Here is a 22,892-nt window from a genome sequence, read left to right as displayed (position 1 = left end):
GACAAACATTCACGCATAAATAAGGGGATTGTCTGCAAGTTGTGCAGAGCAACACGGCTCTTGTTGGTAAAGTTTAACCAGTGTGGGGCACTCTCCCTCAGGAGAACCGTGGACCACTTGGTAAGATTCTGAGAGAGAGAAATGTGAAAGGTCAGAGTTCAGGAAACTGGCCTACATGGAATCTGTGAATGACTATTTTTGTTTAGCCTAACGTTCTGGTGCAGAGACACAAGAAATCAAATGCTTTCTTTGTCCCCAGCTGAAAGAATAGGAAGTAGTGGGAACCCAGCATCTCTGGCCCTGCACACAGAGAGAAGAAGCAGAGCTGGTTAATACAGACACTGAGAAGGGGTTCTTGTCTTAGAAAAAATAATACCATTTTTTAAAAAAAGAATAAAAAACACTCAAGTAATCTGCAACTAGTTTAGCAGATGCTCACACAACTACTTCAGACTTCAAATAATCAATCATATGATGAGAAAGGCATAGCCAAGATCAGCATACAACGATCAGGGAAGTGTTAACTACTGAGTAGTTGAGTTCAAGGTGTGCTAGTCAATCAAGGGGAAAAATAATGAAATATCCTTCTTCAAGAATAAAAAAAGCCATGAATTGTATGTTCAGGTGATTGCAATATTATCAGAGAGGTCATCACATTGAATATTCATAGATTGCCCTGGGCAAGGGCTTAAAGTGGTCAGAGAAGTCTCTGACTGCCCAGCAATATAATTTTATTTGTTCTTAATCAAATTTTAGGATCAGACAAGCTTGTGTAATTGCACTTTAAACGTTCCCTTGCTGAACATCTATCCTATTCAACTTCACCTCTTATTGTCTAGTCTCTTTTCTTGAAGATTATTTTGGCATTAGCTGCAGAGAGCCTGCTCCAAAGCCTACAGAAGACAGCTTCTTAAAATGCAGACAGTGAGAGACACCCCTTCATCACTATCCCAAACCCCTCAAACTGCCGCAAACCATGAAAAAGGCCAGGCACTTTACCTGAAGCACACTATCACAACCACCAGGACCTACCTCTAGAGCCAGCAAAGCACAGCACCCTTGGACACAGGAGCCTGCTTGGATCCAGCACAGGCATCACTGGTCTGGAGCTGCATCAAACCATCTAGGCACAACTGTAATGAGGCAAACTTGTTTCTAGCAAAACACCCTCAAAGCCTGACTCACAGCCACCTTGCTTTTTGCTGCTTATAGCCATAATGATCATATTCACCCCACAGAACTTTCACCTCTTATTCTGACAGCAACACACAGTGCTGTAACATTAATAAATTAGCAGGAGGAGAACACTACTCACTTGGAAGAAGGCTTCTGGAGAAATATAAAGCTGCAGGAAACCTGCCTGATTTGCCTTTTGGCAAGTTCTGCTACTAGCTTTAAATTAACACTGCAAGTGTTATCAACTGATTCTCTATAGGAACTATTTGAGTGAACCTGAGCACAGCCCTAATTGCATGTTAAAGTTACATGGACCTCAGTTTTCTGTCTTAGAACAAATTAGGCTTATTTTTCAGTTTTTTGTCTCCACCTGAATCAAAGCACCAGCCACATCATTGTAATATTAAACCCACAAAGGTCAAAAATCAGAAGAAAATCATTGCAGCAGCCCTTTTGAAGTGAAACACATTTTAGAGTATTCTCAGTAACATTTTGTTCTGCTTCTCTGTTCTTTCACAATTCTCGGTTCAGAGAAAGGATTTTGACATGGGCATTGTAGTCCATGACTGCTGGCAAGGAACAACTCAAAATTACACAAGCTTTTAAAAATTAAGATTTTTTTTTTTAGTATTATCTTCATCCCTCCCATATCAACTTAGCAGTGATTGGGAAAGCCTAGTTGGGTTATTTGGGTTTTCCTTTCATTATGAGTGTAACAATGGGGAACCATTTTTGTTGGCAAGTTAGGGTGATTTAAGAAACATTGCAACAGATAAGGAATTTTTAAGATTATTACAGCTACTATATTCTTAGTAATATATAGTGAACAGAAGAAAAATTAAAAATGTAGCAAAAGCTTGTTGAAATCTGAGAGCTTTCAAAACTAAAATTAATAACTCACCTAACATGCTTGCTACCATTGCCAAGAGCAATCTAGAAATCAAAGTTAACAAAAACTCTCACCCCAAGTTATCCATGTCTCAGTCACTGTCAGAGCCTCTAAAGTATATCAGATCTTCCAGTTAGCTCTAATTAAGAGTATCTTCAAGACAGAATTTAAATCCTCCCAGTCTTGGTAGCACAGAACCTGTGCTTACTCTCAGCTTTGCTTTACACTTCAAACTTTGGAGTTTCACCTACCAGCTTTGTGGCACTCTTCTGGAGGATAGCATTCAACAGAGACATTCAGAGCAGCCTTCAGGCTGCTTTTATTTCCACCAAGAGACCTACCTAGTGCTAAAGAAGCAGAAACTGGGGCAGCCATGTAAATGGTTTCAGCTTTGTCTCTGCTAGCAAGTAAGTTGGTTCAGCTGAATGAGTTCAGGAGACCAAAGCAGCAGGTGCTGATACTTCCCACATCTCCAGCTTGTATGGATTGTGGGCTTACTTTGGATTAGATTTAGCTTGATCACCTAGAAAAAAATCTTCCCCTTGCACAGGGAATCAAAACTTTCTGAACAGAAAACGCATTAGGTGCACTCTAAAATAATCTTACAGTCCACAGCACAGTTCAGATCCCCATGCCCCATTAAACACCAGAGTCCATCAGATGGCTCACCTCAAAGTACAATGCTTCCCTTCCTAAACCACCATCTTATGTCATATCTTCCTCACTTTTCCTCTGTCCCAAATTATTGGAAAGTTTCTTAAGGCGATTGTGTTTATTTTGGGAGGAATGTTGCAGATGCCTTGAAAATGGGGGTATTGTGCAGATCTAACAATCAATCTGTTATGAAGCATATTAACTATGCACCACTGCTCTCTGCATTACATAGGTCTAGCTCATATTTAAAATGCATTCAGCTTCCAGCACAAATATTAGACTCAAGTACCATATGATTTTTAAGAAACAGTAACATTGTCAACTAGCTGAAGTCTACCTGGGCTATTTCAGCTGGTTCTGATTAAAGCAATGTTGCACATTTCCCTTCTCTATGCATACATACTTGGTCTGCTTCCTCTTAAGTTAGAAAGTTGAGATACAAGGAGGGAAAGAACTCAAAGTTTACATTAAAAACTACCTTTCCTTAAGAGTCTCAAGATATGATGAAGTAAATTTCCACTGCAGTGAGTTACCTATCCAGCTGCAGTTATTACGTGTTAAAACTCCCTGTGCACCAAGCAGAAAATTTGCCCCTAAGCATTTTGGTGGTTGCTTTTTTTTTTTTCCCATCCTAGAAACTGCCAGAATACTAAACAGATTTTTAGGAAATTGCTCTCAGTGGTAAAAATTTACCAGCTGATCTCCAAACAGAATTAGAAGCCTGAAACAAAGGCCAGATACAGCCCTCTAATTAAGAGTGGGTAGGGATTTTCTAGCAAAACATGTTTTGTCAGAAAACATCCATGAATCAACTTCCCCCAACCTCTCCCCAGAAAAGAAGAATATGAAATGAAATAGATAATTTCTTTCTATTTCATTGAAATGTTATCTGAAAAGAGTCTGGGTGCCAGCACGGACAAAGCAGGCTCCTTTTCTACCTGATTTCTGCCAGAAATGGCACCAGGGGGTGCCTGGGCACCAGCCTGGGCCTCTCCTGGCCAGGACCCTTCCCAGCCCCCCATTTTCCCCATGTGTGCAGTTTACTGAATAATTAACCCTTTGGTGGTCCCAAGGGCCCCCAACGGCAGCCCAGCTGTTCTGCCACTCTTGGAGGAGCAGCAAATTAGAAAGCTGCGTCCTCTCCTACCTTCATTATAAACTATCAAGACTGAGTGCTTAATACTGGTGTCCTGGTAGTTGGCTCAGTCTCTCTTTAAATGTATAACTCAGTTAAATTATTGTAAGTCATTGTGAGCTTTCACTAAGTGTAGATGGTAGCTTTGGACCATGGCAAGTCATTTAAGACAGTAAATAATACAGCTTTGTCATTTCTTCTGCAAAATGTGAGAAAGGCTATCTGCCAGTCTCCCCCCTGCTCACAGTGCTCTCAATATCCCACTCTCTTGACGAGACTTTGGCCAATACATCACAAACTGATGCTCACGTTTGAAATTCATTAAGAGAGATATGTCTGGGTTCCTTCTTCTGCAGGAATGAGAATTTCTTCTGCAAACTGAAAGCTGATAAAAATTCCATCTGTAAATACCAAGGCTGCCTGAAACTCTTCCTTCTAATTTTTTTTCATTAATGCCTTGGCGAATTTCGGTGGGGGTGTCCAAGGGGAGGGTTACAGAATGGGAAACAGCAGAAATGTGGCTTTTGTCTCCTGAAGAAGTCCACTTTTCATGGGAAATCTACAAATGTTATAATTTTCTCCAGTTCTGAACTGAAAATACTTATTTTTGCAGCTTCTTAAGGCTTCTAGTTGTAATTTTTTTTTTTTCCTTCAAAAAAATAATAGTTTTACAAAAGCAGGCTAGTGTCTCCTGGAGGAATGAATAGCCTGTTACTCACAGCTGTGCCTCTAATCCATGCTCATCAAATTCTGCACGTCAGAAAGAGAGAAAAGTGAAGAAGTATTGAACACTGCTGCTTAAATGCACCGAAATCCTAAACTTAACAAAAGCATAGGCTTGACACTGGAATCTTCTGTAGGTTCACAAGACAAGTGCATTATAAGCACAGCTGGTGGAGAGTTGCTCGTGGTGCCCCAAGTGTAGTTGTTTTCCCCACAAACAAACCTACCTGGGTCCTGTTGCAGGTTATAGTCAGGGCCAGCCAAATAGGCTGTCAATTAATGTTCAGCTTGGAAGATTTTTATCATGTCCATAAAGAACTAGATTGTGACCACTGCACTCCCATGCTGAATCAAAAGTTATACAGTCAGAGGAAGCCTGAAATAATGACTTGCTAGTAACATGGCTATATTCTTTAACTCTCTCTAAATCTCTGTGCTCATGGAAATCCCACAAGATAAAATCTAAATAAATGAATCATAATTTAAAATGTTGTTTATGTAATTGGTAAATGATGCAGAGATAAGTGAGCACTGCTTATTCCTACAGAAACACAAATTAAATATGGACATTGAACCAAAGATGTGCCCTCAAGTATTCCAAATTTAGCAATGTTCAAGTATTAAAATTGCATCCCACTCCTATAATTTGCATCTCTTCCTGTCACACTGACCCTTCCCATCGAAGCATCCAAATATACCAAGGGTCCCAAACTGGAACTGTGGATTGGATATGTTCAAGCAAACACAAGAAGGGCTTTTTTCACGTTCTAAGTAAGAAAGCAAAGGGCAAGATAATCCGTCAGCAAACTGACCCTTACCGGGATCATAGGCAGTCCCATTACTGCTATGACAACTGGCTCAGCTGTGAGTCAAATGCCTGGAAAAGGCCAGCCAAAAATCCATCAGTAAAAACTCATTCATCACTGCTAAAGGAAAAACCAGCATTGCCATTTGAGGCTGGCATCCATGGAGCCAGCCAGCCCTTCACAAGGGCCTGGCTCCAGAGCACAGGTCTGCGCCACAGAGAGAGCCTTTGGGGCTTGTCAGGGAGCTGCTCCTGGCTGGAAACAGCCATATTCCTATTCAACCCAAAATCTATTAAAGCAGAAATAATTAGCATAGGACATAGTAATCTGCAGAGCTGAGAGGTTAGTGTGCTCTTGCTGAGTCACTGTGAGCCTGCTACACAGCAAGGACCCAAAATGCATTGATTTTAGTATTTTACCAAACAAACTTCAGAGATTCAGAAGATGGATTATTTGGTGGAGTGAGGAAACTTATAAATAGTAGCAAACAGGTTTTGGAGCACATCCAAGCTTTTATTTCAACTCTGCACTCCAAGGAAACACAATGCATCCGTACCTTTCTTCAAAAACATCTTTTTCAGGGACTTCAGTGCTGGTGGAGGTGCTGGATTGACAGCTCCAGAGATTCATTCTGCTGTTTACCCACCAAACGCACATCACGCAGGCAGCACAAACTCTGCTGAGCCTGCCCTAACAATGTGCCCTTGGCACTTATTAAAAAATGTAACACCCTCAAGCACATTGTATGCATTGGAAAGGGGAGCAGGCTGGAGCAGAGAGTGCCTTGGCTGGCAGCAGTGACCCACTGCTTTATGGCAGTGCCCATCACATGCAGATTGACATCACACAGGCCTTCAGTGCCCCTCCACTGTCACCTGAGCTCACAGGCACTGGGGGGGATGCAGAGGTACTATCACTCAGTATTAGTAGTGTGCTAGCATTAGTGTCAGTCACTGCACCACTGAGCCTCAGGAAGGGTTTTGGAGTGGTTCTTTGTTGGCATCAGGCTAAGACCGCTCTCCACAGCCAAGACCGGGGCAATATTCCTGTACTGAGGAGAGGCAGTAGCATTTCTTCCCCATTCACCAAGACATGGAGCACCATGGAAGCAGAGGGGAAGTGGTGGGATGTGGCCTCCCAGGGCCAGGGTAGGAAGTAGGGCTGTGCCCCTGTCCCTTGTCCCCTTCAGCAGCACACTGATGCCCGAGCCCCTGCCCCCCTCCACATCACACTGCTCAGGTCACTTCCAGGACATATCCCAAGGCTGAGTGGGACAGAAAGACACAAAAGCCATGCAAATTCAAAAGTCTTAATTTTCAGCAGGAAACCCACCTCTAGCTTCTTAAAACTGGTGCCAGGCAATTTGCCTGAGGGATCTTGTACACAGCAAATTCTCGCATTCACTGTTACTTATTTCAGCAGAAGACTGGCAGTCCTTACAAAACAGAGACAGTGATGTAGGAGTCAGCAGACAAGAGCAGGAGATGGAAGTCTGCTGTTTAAATACCTTCTGTGCACTGTGTAAGCAGATACAAGCTCAGCTTCCTCAAATTGCTTTACTAACCACATTAACCTCTGGGACTCCCCTTTGTTTCCTGGGGTGAGTGAGTAATAACTCAGGGATACAACAGTAATAGCTGAGCTCACTTTCCAGAATCGTATGAGGAGACTGGTACAGCATGCCCTACATCTGAGGCTGTGGTTTTCAGAAATGATGTATTATTAGCCTTGCATCTGAAATAACCCAGTAATTGCTTAATGTTTTATATTTACATGAGCTGTACATTATGTTTGCTCTGAGAGAGGGAAGGAGAACTAAGCAGAAAAGGAGTTTGCAGTAAACCTATAGTAAGCATTAAAGAGCTATAAATGGTAATCTGTCAATAGCATCAGCTCCACTAAGGGCTTGATTCAGGAAAAGAGGAGCATACTCAGCTCCCAACAGATCTAAAGCAGCCCAAATGAGATGTAGGACCGAGCCAGATTGAGCCCTTCCTGAATGAAAAGCTATTACATTTAAACATATATAAAATCTTATTTGAAAGATCATATTCATTATTAATAAGAGGAAAGATGATCTTTCAGATAAGTCACTACTGCACAGGGACTCTGCAGTGAGCTCCAGCTCTGCCACAGACTCCTTGCCTCATCTTGAGTGGCTTCCTCCAGGTCCCCATTCCTCATGTCTTTATCCTCAGGATTGGGATAACTCCTCTCCTTCCCTCCCCACACTGGGCTGTATTGTCTATGATAGTGTACAGTTCCTGAGTAAAAGCAGGTCCTCCAGTTCAGCTGTAAAGAATGACTTGTAGTAATAATTTGTGAGTATTTCTTTGTTCTTTTCATCTTGGTAATTGCTTACTGCAATGGCACACATCAGAGTAATATCCTGTCACAGTGGGTTAGATGTATCTGGTAGGATAAAGGGGCAAGGAGCCATTTTATTTCATTGATGTAGTGAACAAATAATTCTGCAGCATTCACCATATTCACTAAGAAACTGAAACTAAATCAGCTACTTGCTGGATTTTCACTTTGGTCACAAAGATGTTTGGTCTCTTCTGAGTTTGCTGGTTACATTTAAACTTCGGTTGCTGGGAAATGGGGAAGAACAAAGTCTAATACACCAACCTGTGGGCGTTCATCTGGCTTTAAAAACAAAATCTTCTGCAGATTTTAATAGCAAAACTGTCTGCACTGAGAAACAACCAAACCCTAGTGAGTAAGTAAGCAACATGAGCTGGTGATGTGCGCTTGCAGCCCAGAAAGCCAACTGTATGCCAGGCTGCATCATAAGTGTAGTCAGCAGGTCAAAGGAAGTGCTTCTCCCTCTTTACTCAGTTCTCTCAAGACCCCACTTGGAGTAGTGTATCCAGTTCTGGAGCCCCCAACATAAGAAGAACACAGAGCTCCTGGAAGAAGTCCAGAGGAGGGCCATGAAGATGATGCGAGGGCTGGAGCACCTCTCCTATGAGGACAGGCTGAGAGAGTTGGGGCTGTTCAGCCTGGAGAAGAGAAGACTCTGGGGGACCTCATAGCGGCCTTCCAGTGCCTGAAGGGCCTATAGGAAAGCTGGGGAGGGACTTTTTACAAGGTCTTGTGGTGAGAGAACAAGAGGTAATGGATCAAAACTGGAAGAGGGGAAACATTAGGAGAAAATTCTTTAGTTTGAGGGTGGTGAGACAGTGGTCCAGTGTCACATTGAATGCAAAATGAAGCAGCTCTTAGCTGTATAGACTGGAGAATGCCTCTGAAGTCAGTTATAATAGCTAAAAAGCTATTAGGTTAGGAATTTTTTTTATGCATGTGCAATGTGGGAAAAACCCACCAGAGAGAGTACTCTGCATGAACCAGCAGCTGTGGTGGAGGGTGGAAAGGTGGGTACAAGGAGGAGCACTACCCAGCCTCCCATCAACTACACACTGCCATATGGTATATGGTACTACACAGAGAAACTGGCAGGTATAAAAGATATAGGAAAACTGGGAGCTATAAAAACTGTTAGGATATTATACAAGGATTACCATGTTGTACATAGTGTAGTCTACTGTGGGAAAAGAAGAAAATAAAGAGAAAAAAAGAAATAAAGGGGGGAAAAAAAAAACCCACAACCAAAGTGAATTCCCTCAATTTACATGCAGTCATGTCTTGCAAGTAAAATATGAGATTCAGCCATTCCCATCTTCTTCTGATTCCAAGAGAAAAGGTACTTGAGTGGTAAAAAGATTGTGCAGTTGTGAGCAACCAAAGCAAAAGGAGAAGCCATGATAAAAAGAAGAGTCTGAGGTAGGAGGGGGCAAAGGACACAGATCCAAGATTATAAAACCCTGGCAAGTCTTGCAGTAACATGACAACTGGCCCCTCAAGGCCTGCTGCCTGTACAATCTGGGCTGGGCTCAGTCCCCAGTGCCACTTGGTGCTGGGACAAGAGAGGTCTGTAGCTCACAGGATTCCCACAGCTCCAGTGTGGGCAGCACCCACAATACACAAGCGAGGAGCATGGTGCCAGGGAGCAGTCAAGTAGGCCAAGACTGATTCCTCAGCACTGGCTTGCCTACTCAGGGATTATCTCAAGGTATAAACATCCATGTAAAAGAAGTTTTAAAACAAAATCACTTTGGTCCTAGCCTTTGCAAAGAATCTCTCACTGATGTGCTCTCCCCTTCTCTCTGCACCTACATCCACTGGAGCCAGCTAGCAAGATGGGTGTCAGAAATCTCACACTACTTGGGTGGTGCCCAAGATTCCCCATGGGGATGAGCCAACAGTGACACCAGCCCACCAGGCCATGGCCAGCCTGTCCTTTGTGCCCTCAGGAAGTCTCTAGATTTAAATCCAGGATGAGATAGACAAGACCTTGGTACTACAACACAGGAGTCACAGCCCTGACTTCCCTGACATCAGTGATTGGGATAGGGGTGACAGCCTAACTGCAAAGCAAAGCTCTCCCTTCCCAGTGCCAGCTCTTCTCTATACCTTTTTATGAATTCACACATTTGATGATGTCTACAGAATAGCCAGGGGAGGTGACAGGACCCACTATCTGTGTGATCACGTGAAACCCTTCCACAGAGACCGTGCTGTACACCACAGAAGTTAGGAAACCCTGTAGGAGATGCCACCCTACCTGGTTACTGATAGCTTTTATCAAAATCATGGGAAGAAAGAACTAATTAGCAGTGAATGGTAGGAGCAGATGAACTCTTTAAAAGGGAAGACCTTACTTTTATCCCTATGCCACCTCAGTAACAAGCAGAAGGGAAAAGAAATGTAGAAAGCTCGTGAGACTGATGAGAAATTATTCAAAAATTCAATAGAGCAGGACTGCGCATTTAGTTAAAACCATTGAACAACAAATGTATTAGCTGCTCCATCCTAGGAGTCACTGCACAGAGAGAAACCTCCCAGGCTCCAGCATGCCTTTGCTGGAGCACGGATTTTCTGCAGGTTTGTTGTGCAGACAAGAGCAGGGATGTTTCAAGGTGTAGCACCCCAGAGAAGGGTGCCTGTATCTCTTCTTGCCAAGTCGACAGTAGCTGCAAATACCATCCAATGCTCAGGAAATGAAAGAGAAACCACATTCACCTGCTAAATCAACAAAACTCACTTGAAGCTCTAAAAAAATGTATCCCATTACAAATTAACCCAACTGGCAGCAAACACAAAGACCTCACCAAGCTCTGTGAGAAACAGCCGAGCCCAAAATGGCATTTGCCAGGGGCAAACAAAGGAATATTTCCTCAGAATACCTCTTAGTGGGACAGTCAACAGGAGCCTGCACACACAGCTGAAGGGGAAGCAAACTGGGGCCTTTGTGGTGAGACAGAAATGGCAATACTGAAAAGCCACCTTCCCGGGGGGCTTTGGACCCTTTTGCAAAGCTTCCCGAAAAACCCACATTTTTTTCCAATGAAAAAAAGAATCAAGTACACCCCACACATAAAAGCTGTGCAATAAGATATTATTAAAATAGCTTGCAGGAAAATATTCCAGTTGGTCAGCCCAACCGCGGATCTGAGGAGCTTGAAAAGTCTGAATATATTTAACGTATTATTTTCACCATGGAAACGCTCAACAAAACTGACCTTTTCAGTTTCAATAAAACTGGATTTTCCTGTAGGTCCCCTGTCAGCCACTGCAATAGTAAGTGGAAATGCTAAAACCCAGTTATTAAAAACTGAAAAAGAGTAAAATATTGTCCTAGCCCTGTTGCTCCTGAGCTGGATCCGATGGCACTCAGTCTGCCAGGAGATGTGTACTCTCCTTCAAACATTTCAGAAAAATCAGTTCCATCTGTGATTTTGCTGATACAAATATGGAGCATCTGCTGACTTCCATGAAGTTAATCATGTCTTTCTGGGTCCCACTTGGAGTAGGATATGGCCATCACATCTCTACTGACATGCTGCAGCTCCTTTTATCTAAGACACAATCATTTTATGGGGTATCTTTGGTGCTGCTGACTATTCAGGTGTATTTTTCCTTCCCCATCAGGCTTTGAATTTTCCTTCATCTATGCATGCATGTGGGGAACTGTTCTTTCAGCTCTTCCTCCACTTGTCTTTTCTTAAACTCGGCCTCTGCCTCAACACAGTATTTTTTCCTTGAGAGCTGGATTAAAAGTAGCTTTTTTTGTTCTGAATACTTTTGAAAATAAAAACACTTTTCTTATTTCCCATTGTTATTTTTGGAAGAGCTTTACAGCAAAACGGCTGAGGTGGTTGGCATGGGAATAGCTTTTGGCAATACTATTGCCTGAATGTTGTTATCCTGTCACTTGCAGAGGTTAAATAGTGCACGAGCTGTAACAGCTCCTAGAGCTGTGCAGAGGGTTGGGGCCATTGGGCAGGACACATCACAGCTCTATGAGATAAGATGGTCCATGCCCTGGAGAACTTACCATGCAATGGTGTAATGGCACCCTTGGAGCTGCTGGGACATATTCAGGGAGGTCTGGGTTCAGGGAGGTCCAAATAAAAGCAACTTTTAGCAGAGTTAACTCAAAGTTTTACATTCACCAGAATGAGTAACTTTACATTCCCAGCCAAGAGCCTCGTCTCTGCCAGCCACGATTGTGCTGGAGAACCAACAGTGCCTGCAGCAGGGAAGCTATTGGGCTTTGTCAATACAGGGCAAATTACAGAGGTAAGGATTTTAATTATTTATTTCATACCCCCTAAATGTAATGAATGTTACTGAAAACCCACAGCAAAGCCAGCTGAAGAAAGAAAGAAATAAAGAGAGCCAGTGAAAAACTAATCCTGGAGTAGGAACAAGGATGAGCCCATCCACAAGTGCTGAGTTAGAACATTTTATTTCAGACCTTTTATCTGTTGTTTTCTGTTTACTGGAGCTTCAGATCTTTGATCCTACCATTGCATTTGCTGAAGGCAGTACGGATGATTGCACCTGACACGTTTCCTCTACCGGTGATATTCAGATGCCTCTCAGCTATACAGCTACAGCTGCAGAGCAGCAGTGGATGGAAAGTGCATTAGGAGATTGCTCATTCTCTTGGAAAGTCCACCTGGGACAGCTGCATGTTGCTAAGCCCCATATCAGAGGGAGAAACCAGGGCATTTTGCACAAATCGGGAATTTGGTTAATTGTCACAGTTCACAGCTTGAGCAGACAACCTAAGGCATGAGGATACTGGTTCACAGTCTGACAAGAAATGTAAGAAGACAACCCAGAGGTTTTTAAAAGAGGCATGACAGCCCAGGCAGAGTCTGTGGTGGAGAGGGAAGATCCCAGGGCATCTAAGTCCCGGCCCCGGGCCAGGCTGCGTGCACTCAGAAAGGTTTTTCAAACAGTGCTGGCCTCTCTCCCCAGCAGAGACCTTAGCTCTGAACTACCTACCAACAACCTGGCAAGGCAGTCAGAACCAGTTTTAATCCAGGTGCCTGTGAGATGAGGGTAGGGGAAAAGGGGAAACCTTTTCACAGATTATTCTGCAGAAATGAAGGATCTGACACAGTTCTCCATTTCAGCACTGCTCAGTAAATAAAGTATCTTCAGAAATAGGGTTTTTCATATATGGGGCCAAACACAGTGCTGGTGCCACCCCACTGTCCCTGGGGTATGCAGAAGTGGACTTGGCTCTTCTCTCCCTTAGGAAATGTGATGACCATTCCCTTCCCAAGGCAACTTCATACAAAGCTGGACCAAAAGGAACTGTGCAAAATCAGTCTGCCTGGGGGAAAAGGAGCAACCCCTTTCTGCATGTCATTACAGCCAAAATTTTAAGGAAATAACCTTGTGCACCACAGACAGTCTGTTTCATACTGCTAGTTCTTCAAATGACTTTAAATTACACACACTCAAATAGAAAAGGATGGTAGTAAACAGGATGCTGTAACTAAACATTGCTCTTTAATGGGTAGCAGATGAGATGCCAGCTATACCATACAATGACATAAAAGCCAAACAGATTTTCCTAATATTTCTCCTTCACATCCATTCAAGAAAAAGAGAGCTCCTATTTGCAGCCTGTCATGGAGAACTCTGAACACTACTGGGTTTTTCCTTTGGGTTTCTTATTACTTAACTAATTTTCTTAGCACATTTCTCAAGAGTCATCCATGGACATTTCTAAGTGTTTATATTTTTCTCCACTTTTTCTCAGTCCCAGTATTCCTATAGAAATTAAAGCAACTGAACACACTATCCTCACCCTCATTGAATCTGTTTTGTTTCAGAAGACACAGCTCTTTGTTTCGACAAACAAGACAACTCAACACACTTTCTCTACACCACAGCCCATCCTTCTCACTCCTCCGTGTAGTCATTAGCTCTCCTCATCTGTTATCTGCTCCCTGGGTAAGTCTACCAGCTGCACAGCAATGGAGATACAAAGAGGGAAGGTGAGGGTTTATGTGATAACACATCATTAGCATAGACAGGGCAGCCTGATTCACCAGGGCTGAAAGGAGCACTAGATGAGGAAGTCTTGAGTCCTTGATAAATCAAATTACAGCCACTAACACCTGCTGGTGAAAAGGCCCACACAAGGAAGCCCATCATTAGTGTTATGGCATGTTAGGTGTTAGTATAATGTCACCTTGGCCATGCAGGGGCTATAGGGAGCATCTTCTCAAAACCATTGCTGCTGGGAGAACTGCTTAGCAGAGTTTTGATGTCTCATGGCAGCCACTATTGGCTCAGATTCATTTTCTCTCTTCACTTAATGAGAAGCAAATTTCTACAGCATGTAAAATAAATGGCCCATAAGTCAAGTTATTTTAATATATTTTTTCAAAAACAGGTTCTCATGGTAGGTCCAGCCTCTGGACCTGCCTCTGTCACACTCCTCAGGAAAAGGATGACCAGCATCTTTGCACCCCAACAGAAGGCAACACCACCTCTCTCCTGTTACCAGCTGCACCTACTCCCAAAAGCAATCTTTCTTTTTTCCCCTTCAATTTCCTGTCAGGCTTTCCTTCTCACTCCTGCCATTGCTCAGCCTGCAAGGCAATGCTCTAGTCTTGTTCTGGTTCCCAGAGAGTATCATTTTCTGGTAGGATGACATTTCCCAGCACTCTCAAGCCACTGCATGTTTTCCCTTCCTTTTTCCAACATAGACCTTATCCCCTCATTCTTGCTCACCACTCTTATCCCCTTTATTACTTTTCCCCCATTTTTCTGTTGTTCCTTTTTTTCTCTTCTCCCTCTTCCCTTCAACATTTTGCTTCTCTGTTTTCTCCTTGCCCCATTCCATGGAAGCTTTTGGGCTAGATGTATTGCCTGCTGTGGTGAGGGGGAAGCAGTGCATCTGAATTCAAGTTGTACCATACAACAAAACAAGACAACCGTACATACCTACACAAAAGCAGTGCATAATCTTAGTGTTCTCTCCTCCTAGTGCTAAATTCCCAAAGCCAGAAGCCTCCCATTATCAAAACAATTTTAAATAAAGCTAAGGAGAGAATTAAATGGCAAATAAATAGGACATTAATGCCTGGTTCTGGAGCACTCGGCTCCTCCCACTTCAGCAGCCTTACTGCACATCAGGCTCCATACTTTCATCAGCTCCAGCTCTGCAGAGGTGTCTCTATTTGCCTGTGTGTTCCCCATTCTTCCAAAGAAGATATGGACACCCTGTATTGCCAGATAAGCAATATATGTCACTTTCTTCCCCAAGATCAAAATGAACATGCTAATTTATTTTCTATTACAGGCTGCAGCACAAATGAGAGAGGAAGAGGAAGTGAGCTCTGCTCTTGGCTGTCTGCTCACTCTACAGACAGACTCTGCCTTCCTGCACACACTTGCCCAACATGTCCCTTGCTTCCTGGGTAAACCCTTAGATACTTCAGCATAAGGTGGGTCTCAGTAAATAACTACGACTCAAAGATTACATGATTTTGTGCTGGTTTACACTTAAAGCAAGTGAAACCTAACCTACCTTCTACCCATATCCTCTTAGGACAGACCCTCCCCAGCTGGACGGTGGGGAGAAGCGCATCAGGGTGACATGTTCCCATCACAATCAATACAATATTGACTGTAAAATAAAAGTGCTTTACTTGGAAGCCATGTCAGAAAAAAACGAGTGATGCCAAAAGATATTTTTTTTCAGGCCTAAAGACAATCAGAATAAAAAAGTAGAAAATAATTGTCCTCTTCTGGCAAAAAATCTCCTGTTTCCTAGTTCTTGGTATGTCTATTACCTAGTTTCCATTAGGAGATATTATACTCCATAATGAAATAAACTTCAAGGATGCTGTGGGATCAAACAAAAAGTTTACTGTATTCTGACAGCAGCAGCTTCATGAGGTTACCATGCAAGCTGGCAGGCTTAATTAAAAAGGGTTGACATATTATCACTGAGCTCCTATCAGTGATCTGTATCCTTGCTTTTTAAGGTACAGAAGGGCAAATAATTGAGTGTTGTGTGATTATAGAATCATAGAATCATCCTGGTTGGAAAGGACCTTGAAGATCAAGTCCAACCATAACCTAAATTCCTCTACCATAACCTAATTTACCCATTCAGTGCTTAAATCTTGTCACTAAGCCCTGTATCTACATTTCTTTTTAACACTTCTGGGGATGGTGACTCTACCACTTCCCTGGGCAGCCTGTTCCACTGTCCAGCCACTCTTTTGGTAAAGAAATTCTTTCTAGCATCCAGCCTAAACCTCCCTTGGCACAGCTTCATGCCATTTCCTCTCATCCTGTCATTATTCACTTAGGAGAAAAGGCCAACTCCCACCTCCATACAACCTCCTTTCAGGTAGTTGTAGAGAGCAATGAGGTCTCCCCTCAGCCTCCTCCTCTTCAAACTAAACAATCCCAGTTCTCTCAGCCTCTCCTCATAGGACTTAGAAAACAGTTTGATCTGCAAAGTGACAACCTAGAGTCAGGTCTCTCCAAAAATCAGAGGAGAAGGGAGGGGGAGGAGGAGAGTTTCTTGAACCCTACGAACAGCTTCCTAACTAGAATAGGAATTAGTAAAAAAGAAAGGTCACTGGCATCTACAGCATGTAGCTGTGGTTTTCTCATCAGTATCTGGGGAAGCCATCCAGGAGATCGCCTGTTAGAGGGACCGGTGTGAACAAATTAGATACAAGACTGAGAGCATTTACAATGCAATTGGTGCTTCAGGTCTGCCACGCTATAAAACATTGCTTCATGCTTTACCATATTGCTCCTGGAGCCTAAAAAGACATTTGACATACTAAGAAACCATCCAAAATGAACCTGAGGGCAGAGTCTGGCCCTAGATGATATCAAGGAGATTTTCAATACAGTGTTGAATTAACAGTAGCACAAAGAGGTGTCAACAACTTTCACTGTACAAGGAAAATCAGTTTGAGAGAGCCAGAGCAAACACTATTTGTGTCTCTTTTATTTCTGCATATTCTTCTTTTCTGGCGCTTACAAAAACAAATGCAATCCCCAGTGCCATAAGCCTTTGCCCCAGGAGCTGGCACTCACATACAAAGGATAAGTACTTGTGTGCTGGCTGTTTGGGGCACTGTAAAAGGGCCCACAAAACAGGTACTTGCTGTGCCTTAAATCAGTTCTTCCAGCTATGCAGCCAGCAGCCTTGTAATGGAAAGTTAAAATACAAACACAAGCTCCTATTTTAGTGCAATCACACAAATGCAGCAGCTTGTGTTCTCTCTCCCTTTATTTCCAAAACGGACAGAATGCTTGAATCAAGATACAGATATTCCTTTTTCTTTTTCCTCCTTTTTTATTCTCCCTAAGTGCCTGGTCAATTAAATATTGCTTACACAAGTAATTTGTACGTGCCTTATTCCTGCAGTGACAGTTGACAGTGTTCAGACTATAGGATGCCAAAATCTGTTTCCCCTAGATAGTCAAAATACAAACAGAAATCAAAATCAAGCAGACTAATAAAGGATTATAAGAACTGACAATGCTTTGTAAATTTGAAAGGTTACATTGTTCATTTCAAAATAAAACTGAAATCCTGATTCTGCCCTGAGCTTTTGCCTCCCCTTTTCACAACATTTAAAGGCATTCTTCCCTTTGTCATATGGATAGTTGTTAATGAAGGAGTTCACTGATATCACCTCACTTATCTAGTCCAGATGGCCGAAAGTGATGAAAATCCAAAGGTATTCCAGGAAGTGACCTGGGAGATCCTTTTGTGATCAAAATTCAGGGAAGACTGGAAACATCACTGCTTTAGCTCTAAAGAAAACCTGTGCACCAAGGCAGCAGCTGATTTTTAAAGGACAACAGCAAATTTTCCCCAGTTGACAAGACATCTGCTACAGTATTCCACAATCCCCAATTTACAAAGGAAATAAGAGCTAGTTTACATCACATATGTCAATAACCAGGATTTTTGCCTTCTTACCCTTCAGATTCTGTTACCTCTAATGAGACAAGATGACGATGCCTGTTCAGAAATGAAAACTGAGATAGAGGAAGCATGGAAAAATCTACAGGCCGAAGACAGCTTACTTCCCCCCCTTATTTGGCCTGCTAGCTTTCCTTGGAGAAGTTGGCCAAACTAAAAACCACAGATCTGTGCTGCCCTCACACTCTGTGTGTTTAGATATATAGCACCTCAGTCCAAACCACACTAGGCTCTGCAAAATAAAAATTAAATAAACAGGGTTTTGCAACACAAAAGCCACCCTCTCGTTTTTGCTGAGTACTATTTGAAATAAAGATGGATCATAATATGAGTCATTTATCTCTCCTCTCTGATGCATTCACACACACGCCTACCGCTGCAGGGGGATTGAGAGAAGTGACCTGAATCTCAAGCACCCTTGGGTTTGCAAACAAAACCCAACCAATGAGGTTATGCAAAGTCAGAACTAAATCTATGGCTTCTCCTTTACCCCCCATTTTTCTCCTCCTAGTATTTCAGCCAGTCAAAGTACAAGAGAAACAAGGAATGGTATCACATAATGAAACTGTGTATCATACAATGGAGCCATCTGACACTCCCATTTTACAGGAGAGATACTCAAGCAAGCAGACTAGGCGAAGAAATTTTTTTCCATAGGCTCAGCCCCTCCCTGAAACAAGAAAAAGAAAGGGAAGGGAAGGGAGGAAGGGAGGAAGGGGTAGTAGAGCTGGTAATAGTAAGATGTGAGGGAAACAACTGCAACAGCAAAGGAAAAGAGAAGAGGTAGAAAGGAGATCTGGTCAAAGGTGGCTTTGTTTCCGCAGTAGGTGTATGTAGGGATGGATGGTGCAGAGGCACATTGCAAGGGGAGAAGGGAAGAGAGACAGAATAGAGAAGATCCATGATAAGGGAGCAGGAGCCAGGCCTAACTTGAGGCTAGGAAAAGCATTGTTTATGACACTTTGTGGTTATTTTGCTTTGGTTGGTTCTCAGGATGGTTATTCAGGAGCAGGCTTACATGCCTACACTGTGCTCCCTCTCTGCTGAGTCATCCCACTAACTTACAAAACACATAAAATCAAGAAGAATTAATGCAAGTGTCAGGACATCTGCCCATTTCTGGAAGCCTAAAAAGGAACTTATTTATGTCACCTATGAAAGAGCAGTGACATGTTTCTTCAGTAAGAAAATATGCTTAATGCAGTATTAAGCATATTTTTCTCCAATTCATCTTTCCAGTATGATTCATTCCACTCATCTTCTTGGAATAACATGCTCGGTGTCATCCCAACTGCTGTACAGCAAAGTCCATCACTATACTGGTAGATCAGGGTTTCATTTCTTGCCCAAACATGGACAATAAGGAGCCGCATGTGAGGGGGACACAAATTCTGTCCCTGAATTTTACTATCTGTGGAAATGACAAAACAAATCTATCCAGGACAGCCAGGTCATTCCTAAAAAGCCACACACACCCCCTCCCCCCAATTACATAACTGGAGGGAATTCGACTAAATTCAGTGGAGACCCAAAGTTAGAACAGCGCAGCACTTAACTTGCAACAAAGTATGCCTTAGAGAGCAACACTACTTGGCAGAACCAAGCCCTTCAGGTTTAGTCCTTCAAAGGGCCATTAGAAATCACCCATCTCAACCACCATTCTTCAAGGATGGACAAAGCAGGAGCAGTAAAATACTTCAAACCCCAGTACCCTTGTATGTTGTTGTGGGGACTATCTCAACATAAATCCTTGTATGTTCTGCTGAAACAAACCCTTTCAGCACTTACCGAGTGTAATGTGGACAAAAGCTATAGCTCCTGGTTACTCCAGGTTACTGATGAAGTTTCCAAAGAGTAGTTTTGAGGACAACTTTTTTTTTTTATTCTGGGTCTAGCAAGTTTGGCTGTTCTCACTTAGACAAAATCAAATGCTTCTCAGGCTTCCCTGCCTAAACCACATTGTTCCTTCTGGTTTGGCTATATTTTATGAAATAACTGATGTCTTCTGTCTCTAGGGGACAACTTGCGGCTGCTACCAAAGCATGAACCATATTATCTAATACTTCACTTACAACTCCATCTTTTGAGGCTTCTATAATTTTTTCAGATATTTTTATTTTGTTCCCAAATAATAGTTTGTGCACCAAACAGTTTGTCCCATCAACATCCTTTGGTCTGATAAAGATACTGCTTCTTCATATAAACCTTGCCACTCCTATTTTCCAGACGAAGCATTGCTCCAGGGGCAGAGTTTGGTTAACTTCCAGAAAATGCACTCTTATTCTGGTTTCTTCTGTCCCTAGCACTACATACCACTGGACTTATCCCTCTTCCATGACCCTAGCTGACACTGTCCCATTCCCCAACCTGCCAGGCTCACCCCCACTGGCTGGCTGCAGTTTAAGCCATTTTTAGAAAGCTTTAGAGGAAAGCTCTGTTGCCACAGTCAGGCACGGTCACTCTAAAGCAGCATCAACACAGTAATATCAGATCCTAGGACTGGTCATAGAAGAAATTTAACTCTAGTCAAAGCATCTACATAGTTCCAGGTAGTTGTTTGAACCACACCTCCACCAACCAGTATGCACCTATTTTAGCTGGCATCAAAATGAAGGGATCTTGCACACGAGCTTGCTGTGTAGTTTATGTATGAGCCTCAATTCCAGGTGCATCAGCAACCCACTATGAGTTGCTTTTCAAGGGAAGGATCCAAAGTGAAAGCAGGAAAGGGAGACAACCTGGCCTAGACTTGCTTTAGGTTTTCTTATAATGCTCATATATAATGCTTTGTTGCACTATTCTGGATGTACCACTCAGGGAGCTCTGTTCCCAAGATCTACCTTTGTGTTTCTGCAGTATTTTAACAACACTGAGGGGAGGTGGAGGAAGATGGAAGGACAAAATGAGCACTTAGGATTTCCTAGCCTGTGGATTTCCCTGATCTCAGGAAATCTATCAGGTCACAGATAAATACAGGCACATGTATATATACAGATGTACCTTCTTCTTCCCTCATGAACCTCAACTGCTTTTGCTGCTTCTATAGGAGACTGATTTTGAAATATCCTTTCCAAGGCTGGGACAGATATTTCCAGTGTTGGGGTTTATTAAGTTCCTATGGCAGCTATTTCCAAGGCTGCTTTGTCATACATTTCTTTGAAAGAGACTTGAAGAATGGCAGAGAGGCTTTGCAGATAAGGATTTGAATTGCAACCTTTACACTAGAAGAGTAATAGGAACATTGGGGAATTAAATAAAATCATATTTTTCCTAGATGTCTGCTTAAAAAGGAAAAGTCAAGATTTTACGGATGCCCCAGAGACAAACTATTACATTACATCCCTCACAGTTCTTATTTGAGTAGTGTCTGCTTGAGCACCTGAAATAGCACAGAATCATTCATGAAGAATGGGCAGGAGAGACTGTGTCCCATCAATATTTCAAGCTTGGTTATCAAATCAAGAGAAATTCATGAGTTCTGCTCCAGCTCAACATTTGCAGGTTTGATACTATTGTTTGACAGTTTAAGGGTTTTTCCCTCTGCATTCTCATTGTCTTTAATATTTTATATAATCTTCCAGTTGATGCTATTGTAATATTAATTAAATATTTATTTATTTATTTATTACTTGGCTGCATTAACCAGTTTTCTCTTTTCTCTTTCAGCAGGGAGAAATTCACACTCATTTGCTATTTGTGGGGTGATGACATAGTGTGAAGAAGCAGTAATGATGACTGACTGATAGAAGACACCATATGTTCTCTTTATTTTCGCTCTGTGCTGTTTTCTGAGAGATGAATAAAGACTCAATATAAGATGAACTTTCCTATACTATATAATAACAAAATTACTGTTTTCCAAATAATTGGCAGGATGGGGAAAACAGTATTTTTTTTTCTAAAGCACTGAGATGGTATTGCTATAAATACCAGGCTCCAAATCACTGAGAATTTCCAGTCTTTTCCCCCAGAAATATTTTACATATGTCTAAGCACCAAAAAACCCCTTTACAATCAATTTCACCTTCCCTCAAGTGTTTTCCAGCCTTCTATAGCAAAACATTCTGAAAATGTAAGTTGTATTTTCCTATGACGAAAAAAAGGTAAACAATTCCTTCAATTTTTAAAAGAAATTGTGATATATATATAATTCTAAATTAAAATTTGTGATGCATGATAACCAGCAATTCTGGTTACAAGCACACTACTAATATGACTAAATCACAATATCAGATTATATGCTGGGGTGTTTCTTTACATCCTGAGTATATGAGTCTATGCAAGTAATAATAACAAAGATTCTCTTCAGTAAATACTGCATTTAACATGGTTTAATCTCAAAATAATTAGAAATCTAATTTCATGTAAGATTTCACCTAAATTAAAATATTTTCTTGTTACAGAACACACATTTACCAAGTCTATTGGTCTCTTATATCAATATTTAAAAATATTTTTCCACTCTTATTTAATTCTATCCTCTCAAAACCAAGGCTTTTTGATTGTTGCTCTTCCTCATAACTTTCTAATAGCTACTAAATAGCACTTGACTACAGCCAGTGCCATACATGTGTCTGCTCATGTTATTAAGCAGTCAGGAGCACAAACAAAGAAGTAAACAAAAGAGATTCACGTTGCCTTCTGTTCCACTGGAGACAGAAAAAAATGAAAACCAATCCTCCCAAATACAAAAATAAACTGCAGAAATCTTTGTTTTGAGATACCTTATTTTTCAGATTTCTGAGGATGTTTTGCAAGTAACGGATTCAAAATTGAAAAGAAATGTAATTGTGAGTCCTGCAGGGTGTTGAGTAGAGAACTTGCTGTAACTGGACCTAGTGTCAGGACTCTTACCTGGGCTTTGTTTTCAAGGTCATTCATTTATGGCATTTTTCATAACACAACCTGAATAAAGTAAACACAGCCTCGTCCTGCTCACCCTGCTCACAAAAGCAGCTGCCACAGATGTAGCAGGAAAGTTTCCTTATGCCACACACGAGTTAGTCCTCAGAATACAGTGTTCTCCCCAGTCACCTGCCATAGCAACAGACATCAAGCAGTGTTTTACATTTATAGTATGTAACTAAATGCACTTTCCCTAGTTTAGACTTATTTATTTTTGCAGTTAAAGCCTATGAGCCAGCCCTGCGTCACAAAGAAGATGACAGAAGA

This window comes from Apus apus, chromosome 11, assembly GCF_020740795.1.
Source record: "Apus apus isolate bApuApu2 chromosome 11, bApuApu2.pri.cur, whole genome shotgun sequence".
NCBI classification, from domain to species: domain Eukaryota; kingdom Metazoa; phylum Chordata; class Aves; order Apodiformes; family Apodidae; genus Apus; species Apus apus.
The sequence above is the reverse complement of the archived record's forward strand: the minus strand, read 5'-3'. Positions refer to the sequence as shown.